The following is a 7846-nucleotide window of genomic DNA, read 5'->3' on the forward strand; positions in this document are numbered from 1 at the left end:
TCCCTGCAGTGCATTGGGTATAGCAGAGGGACCACCAGGCCCTGCTGTTCTTTAACCCTGGGATCTTTCTGGGTTTTTTTTCTTACATGTATTGAATATTCTTTGTTTGAAATCAGTTTCCAAAGTGTCCTGGGAGTTTCTTAGCCTTTGTTCCGGGGACACATGGTGCTGGAGCTTCTGTTCCTGCCTCTCAGTTCTGTATCCATTTCAGTTTTATGACAGGCTTCCATGTAACATTGTTCTAAAAGAAAGTTTTTGCAGATTAAAAAAATCCATTTGAGAGAACAGAGATGGTTTTGAGAGTTTTGAGATTCTGGGAGACGATAAATGGACCTTTATATTATCCTCTCTAGAAATCACTTACATTTTTAATCAGCCACCTTGCATTCCATAACCCCCATGCAAGGAGGCATTTTCAGAGGGGAGTGTTTCTGGATCCCTCAGATCTCACTGCACAGCTTTCTGCTCTGCCCTGAGCTCTCTCAGTGCCAGCTTAGCCAGTGAGCACTGGCGCAGTAGGAGCAACTTTCTTTCTGCGTGTGTGTGTGTGTATGTGTGTGTGTGTGTCTCTCTTTAGGGCCGCTCCCATGCCATATGGAAGTTTCCAGGCTAGGGGTCAAATTAAGGTGCATCTTCAACCTACACCACAGCTACAGCAACATCGGGTCATTTGACCCACTGATAGAGCCCATGGATCAACCTGACTCCTCATGGATACTAGTTGGGTACATTACCACCAAGTCACAAGGGGAACTCCGTGTTTTTCTTTTTAAAGAATTGTTTATTAGATGACTTTAAATCAAATTGCTACTGCATTGGAATAGTGATCATGAAAAAAAACTAGAACTTTATAGCACTGTTACACTTTATAGGACACTGTTAAACTTACAGGGTGTGTGCGTGTGTGTGTGTGTGTGTGTGTATGTATTGCTGTGGGCTGAATTGTGAGCCGGTGCTTGGAGATGGAGCCTTTGGGAGATAATCAGGTTTAGATGAGGTCATGAGAGTAAGGTCCCCCTGAGAGGATGAGTGCCATTATAAAAAGGGAGCAAGACCAGACTTGCTCTCTCTCCAACATGGGAGGCTGAAGTAAGAAACGGGCCATCTGCAGACTTGGAAGAGGGCTCTCATCATGACCCGACCATGCTGACACCTTGATCTTGGCCTTCTCAACCTCAGGAACTATGAGGGGTAAATTTCTTTTGTTTGAGACACCCAGTCTAGGATATTTTATTATGGTAGCAGGTGCTGACTTTCATATGCATACATTTACATACAATTATACACATATAATAGAATGCTTATTATAGTTCTGGCTATAATAAACACATTTAGGCACATGCTAACTCCAGGTCAAAATAGTTTTAATTTGCAAGACAGGTCTTGGAGTTCAATGGAGTTTCCTGGTGGCCTAACGGTTAAGGATTTGTCATTGTTGCTTCTGTGGCTCGAGTTGGATCCCTGGCCTGGGCATTTCCTCCTGCCACAGGCATGGGCAAAAAAGGAAAAAAGAAAAGACCCGGTTCATTGCACTGCAAACATGTGCAGTCCAGGGAGGCTAGCACACATGGAGAGGACAGCCTAATACTCATTAATCTCTAGAGCTGTGCTGTTCAGTTCGTACCCTCTGGACACAAAAGGTTATTTCAACTTCAATTTTAGTTTAACTTAATTAAAACTCAGGTCTTCTGTTGTATTAGTCACATTTCACATGTTCAACAGCCTTGGGAGGCCAGCGATTGCTGCCCCGGAAATATTTCCATCTCTGCCAAAGTTTCTAGTGAGCAATGCCACTCTGGAGGGAATTAAAGCAATATTGGCTGAGATAAAATAAAGGGCCTAAAGCTGGTGCTGATGTCTAACCTATGGAGTGCCTCATAAATTTCTAGAAGCCATGAAATCAAAGGCCATCGAAGTTTACCAAAAAAAAAAAAGGTGATTTTATCTTACCAGGCTGCCTTGCTGATGTTTAGCTTCCTATGGGCCAGCTGAGGGTTCTTCTAATTCTCTCTGCCCATTAATTCCTGGGACATGTATATGCCTACCTTAATACACAAAACGGAGGGAGTTAATCGAAATTCAAGGGACATTGTTTTCCCTTGTTCTCAAAGCGGTGGGAAGACGGAAGCTAAAATGAGACTAAGAAAAACTTATTATACATCCATCCATCACTGGACACTTCAAAATAATCAAGCTCTTATTGTTTTAGTTGCACTAATATCTCCGTGCAAATTTTTTTTGTTGCCGTTGACCTTTTTAGGGCCGCACCTGAGGCATATGGAGGTTCCCAGGCTAAGGAATCAAATAAGAGCTATAGCCGCCAGCCTAGGCCACAGCCATAGCAATGCCGGATCCGAGCAGCATCTGCAACCTACACCACAGCTCACAGGAAAGCTGGATCCTTAACCCACTGGGCGAGGCCAGGGATCTAACTAACCCACATCCTCATGGATAGTAGTCGGGTTCATTACCACCGAGCCCCTTCTGGTTTTTAGAATTCGCAGATCTTTTTTCTTGCATGCAAGCTTGTATGCAATACCAGACAAACCTATTAAGTGTTTACTGGGAGCCAAACACTGTGAGCTTGTCTGTTTGCTTGTTTGTTTTTTATTTATTTATTTATATTAATGTATAGTTGATTTACAATGTCGTGCCCAATTCCTGCTATACAGCAAAGTGACTCAGTCATGCATTTATATACATTTAAAAAAAATTATTCATTTCCATCATGGTCTATCCCAGGGGATTGGACATAGCTCCCTGTGCTATGCAGTAGGATCTTGTTGTTCATCCATTCTGAATATAATAGTTTGCATCTACTAACCCCAAACTCCCAGTCTAACCAAGCACTGTTTGAAGCAGCACTGGGTGGAAGAGGGCACAATCCCTGTGCATAAGGAGCCCAGGAGTAGTGGGCACAAGCCTCTGCTTACAATGCAATTCAGTAAGTTCTAGATAGAGGTCTGCGCCAGGCAGGAACGCCAGGCAGCCTGCAGTACAAAGTAGGAGATGATCCTGAGAAAGCGCCTTTTTCGCTAAGGAGTCATACTGATCGGGTAAAAGCGTTTGGCTTTCCTTCCTTATTGTTTTCCCTTCAGCTCAGCACTTTGTAATATTAGGTCTAAAACATGAGTAAAAATGCATTGCAAAGGAAAAGACAGGCTAAGAGGGTAATTAAATAAATTCGGAGCTGCTTTCTTTTTACTTCTGCCTTGGACCAGGGATTGAGAGGAGGGCATAGGTCCAGGTCAAGGGGAGGGGGGCCTGGAGGAGACTCCAAGAGGGGAAACCAAGGCAAAGGTAGCACCTGTCTGCCTTCAGGGGAGAATTTTAGCAGCAACAGATTTTTTTCTCCGCCCCCTACCCACCCCCACCCCATCCCCCAAACAAAGGTTCTTGTATTTGCATGTTCATTGGCCTTATGCAAAAAAGCCTTGCTCGCCTTCTGGAGGAAAGTTCTTCAAATCATTTGAATTAGTTTCCTAATTGCTGCTCTAAGCAGATCACCGGAAACTTAGTGCCTGGAAACAACACCAGTTTATCATCTCACTTTTCTGGAGGTCTGCAGTCTCCATCAGTCTCACTGGACTGAAGTCAGCATGTTTGGCAAAATTTGGCTTAATACTTACTTTCTCTGTCACAAATCATCTTATAGGGGGCGAGTGGGAACAGCAGATGTATTATAATAACTTTCCTCTAATTATGGGGACTATTTACCAAAAGAACCTGATATTTACATCTGACAAGATGGTTTCTCTCACTTTTTATCCAAATCTGGATTCTTTTTTTTTGGTCTTTTTGTCTTTTTTGTCTTTTTTTTTTTTTTTAGGGCCCCACCGGTGACATAAGGATCCAATCTGAGCTGTAGCCGTTGGCCTGTACCACAACCACAGCAGCGGGGATCTGAGCTGCATCTCCGACCTACACCACAGCTCCAGGCAATGCCAGATCCTTAACCCACTGAGCAGAGGCCAGGGATCAAACCCACAACCTCACGGTTCCTAGTCAGATTCATTTCTGCCACGCCATGATGGGAACTCCAAAATCTGGATTCTTTGTGCTTGCGTTTCATGTTGGATTTTTTTCCATCCATTTTTAAAATATGACATTACTCCCTTTTAAGCTATGTTTGGGTTCTGAAAATATAAAGATGACAGGAAAAAATTGTCAGAATGTGGGCTGTGCATAGGAATCTTGGAGGTGATTCTTAGTATATCTCTGCATTTTGATGTATTTTACAAGTTTCTTCAAGCAGCATATCTTGTATTTACACTCAGAAAATACCATTGAAATTCCTAAATATTTAAAAGACTGTTTAAACGGTTATGCTTGATCATTTGAACATGAACATAGGCCCAAAGTTTCCATTAGATAGGAACAGAAAGCTTTTCAGCATTTAAACACATAAAATATTTTAAAATCCTTTTATATAATTTGATCCATTGACAGCAAGATAACCATAGTTTTAGATGTACATCAACCCCCAATTTTTTTTGAAGCTGACATTATTTAAAAATTTATGAATTAGTTATATTTGGATTCACCCATGACTTTTTAAAGAAAAAATTAAAATATCTGAAATATAATGGCACTTTAATAAGTTCTCCTAATGAAGCATCATTCAACATGTCTCATTTATATAATTAACAATTGTGTTTTAAAAGTTTCTTTCCCATCTCCTAGTCTCAGTAATAAAATATGACAGTTACAGGCCTCAAAATCAATTGTAATGATTATTCTTGTATGAACTGGATAATTGGCAACAGTGCATTTTGTTAGTCTCTAGGAGTCTTTTGGGTATTTTGGTAGTTACAACTTTGAGTCCTCTGCTTTTTAGCGATTATTGCTTGGGGGTAACCTTAGGAGGGACCTCTAGAGCAGAAATTCACTCTGAAATAATAATTGCATGTAAAATTTGCTCGGTTTTCTAACAGAGAATATAATTTCTTCCTTAGATAAACAACTTAAAGGCTTATGTTTGATTAAAATCTGACTTTAGAAGGCCTCAGTTCCCTCTAATGGGACCTCTCAAATAAATATCTGCCCAACGGGCCTCTCCTCCCAAGGCGCCGTCTTCCAGCCTCACTTTCTGAAGGGATCTATTATTTTTCTTCCACAGATGGTGATTTTAGTTGGATGGTGTAACGGTCAACAGGCAGAGGCGCTTTCAGCCCATTCCTGCAATGTCCAGGCATAGCTGGGGGGGGGGGGGGCAGAAGTTTCTAAAGAGCTTCGTGGGGGTCCTGAAACTTTTCAGGGACTGTGCACAGCAGGAACTCGGACAAGTTAGAGAACTTGGAGAACTCAGCTATCTCTGGCTGGTAAGGGTTGCAATTTTGTTACAGGATGCACAAGCTAAGACGGGACGCAGTAATTTTTGATATCTTGAGGCCTACAAATTGAAGACAGGCTAAGGTAGGACTGAGAAGGGAATGATATTTTAAAACGTCAAGAAACTTCTCCACTATAGATTCTGTTATCGTCTATTATAGTCGAGAATTAGCCTTCTGTTTACAGAATGACTGCACCCTCTGGTGGGCATACATGGAAACGCTGATGATTTCACAGTGTGCCCTTTCCGACTTATGCCCACTTCCCACTTCCCTGAACTTCCTTCCCACTAGTTTTTATATTTTTTCCAAGTCCCTAGCCGGCTGGCCAACTTATTAAACACCATCCACGAGTCATGGAATATTCATACCTGAGGATTTCTCTCTGTTCACATGTAGTGGACAAACCTCTATTCTGATGGATATTCTACCCCAAGAGGATTTCTTTGCCAAAGTCACTAAATAGCCTAAGCTTCAGCCCCAAGCCCACTAGTGTCTGTGAGCTGTGGGGCCAAGCAAACACACAGCCCATAGGAGCGACCCCCCCTCCCCTGGAGGAACTTGACTCATGGGATCTTGGACTAATTGTATGTTTATCCACTTCCAGATGTAGGATGTGTGTGTGTGTGTTTTGAGGGGAGGTCTATTTTTTCTATCATCAAGCTTTCAGAATTCAAAAGTTTTTGCTCTCTGCTTGTTTTAAATATTGCAACGTGATCTTTGCGACACTCAAGAGAGGAGGGCGTCTGTTCATACAGGGAGAAACATAGGCGTGGAGGAGAAGCAGGAGTGCCTAGATGGGGAAAAAGGTGGGAAGGGCTTCCACAGCTTAAAGGAAACCATAGCGAGATGGCTGAGCCATGCAACTCAGCCAGATGGCAAGTGACAACGGGGTTGGCTGGTGGAAGACAGGTAAGCTCTGCCTCTGTGGTCCTGCAGGTCTTAGGGAGCACACCTTGGTAACCAGGACCCAGGGTCACCCACTGCTGGGGCCTCCCATAGTCAGTCACTAAGGGAAAGTGAAGTCCCTAGAGCTGGGGAACTCCGGAGCATGTGGTTTAAAGGAGAAGCTACTGCCTGGGGACTAAATATTTACAACGATTATATTTGCAAAGTCAAGTGAATTTGAATTGAAATGGCTGATTTGATTTAATGTTTCCAGATATTATATACACATAGAATTTGTTTACATATATTATAAATTAAGTGCATTCTGTCCAGACGCTATGGTTTAAAGTGTGGGGAAAGGAGGTATCAAGGTGCCATCTAGAGGGCAAGTGGGGAACCGAGTGGAAAATACTTTCACGATGTTTTGTCTTTTTCCCCTGTAAAAGTGGTAACACGACATTATGTTATAATGGGAAGAATCATACATTATCTTGCACGGAGGTAACAAAGAGTATGAGGTATTAAAAGGAGTAAAGCACACAGCAGGTGCTCCCCAGGAGGTGCATAGTGTGATATTCTTACTTGCACTCTTTTTTTATTCTGCTTCATCAGATTGATAGTCCCATTATTATGAGCATTACTAATCACTAATAGGTGGGCCCCCTGAATTTTAAGTCTAGGACTATTCAGCCCATAACAAACTGTTCGCTTAACATGAGAATGTCCATTTTAAGTCATTTTGGATAGAACGAAATGATAATGATATACATGATATCCTTATGGTCACATGGGATTGTTTAAAAGGCCATTCAAGAAGCGCCTTCGACCTGTGCTATTCCCTGACATTGTACCAGAAGCTGCTGGAGTTTAGAGGAACGGGGGCAGGGGGAGGTGGGGTAGAACACACAGGTCCTGACTCTGAGGACAGTAGCTACGTTCAAGGTCAGGGCTCTGAGTGACACTCAACAGCAACCGAAGGTAAAAATGCTTGTTAAGTACTCAGGGTGGCATCTTAGAGAACATGCTTCTTCCAAATACGAACGTAGCAGCAAAGAAATACACACCCTGAAGGAGGGGCTGCTTATTCATCCACCCTACATTCCAACCTGCCTTCCCACTAAGCAGGCACCAGGAGAAGTAGGATGGTGGTTAGAAGCCCTGGACTTTCTAGGCTCAGCTCCCTCTCTAACTCGTGGGGTGAGCTGGGAGAGGTCCCCTTGCAGCCCCGCTTCCTTCCTGTGGCTATGACCACTGAAGCTTCTGTCCTCCTAACAGTTGTGGGTCCCCAAAATTCACATGCCAAACATCACTTCCATCTGGTCTCATGCAAGTGGAATGGCGCTTTGGTGAAGACAAAGAATCAAAAGGAACTGACTGAATAGATATTAGAGCAACTCCAACCTTGACATCCTGATCCTCCAGGGGGGCTGAGATGACTCTTTGCATGAGGTTGCTTGTGGCCGCCTCTGGGGCGTGTGGAAGTTCCAGGGTCAGGAATTGAACCCCTGCTGCAGCAGCGACCTGAGCCCCTGCAGTGACAATGCCAGACCCTTAACCTGCTGTGCCACAAGGAAACTCATACATGAGTTTAAATAAAGGGTGTGAACGGCTGCACATCATATCTCAGA

Source organism: Sus scrofa, chromosome 17, assembly GCF_000003025.6.
Source record: "Sus scrofa isolate TJ Tabasco breed Duroc chromosome 17, Sscrofa11.1, whole genome shotgun sequence".
In the NCBI taxonomy this organism is placed as follows: domain Eukaryota; kingdom Metazoa; phylum Chordata; class Mammalia; order Artiodactyla; family Suidae; genus Sus; species Sus scrofa.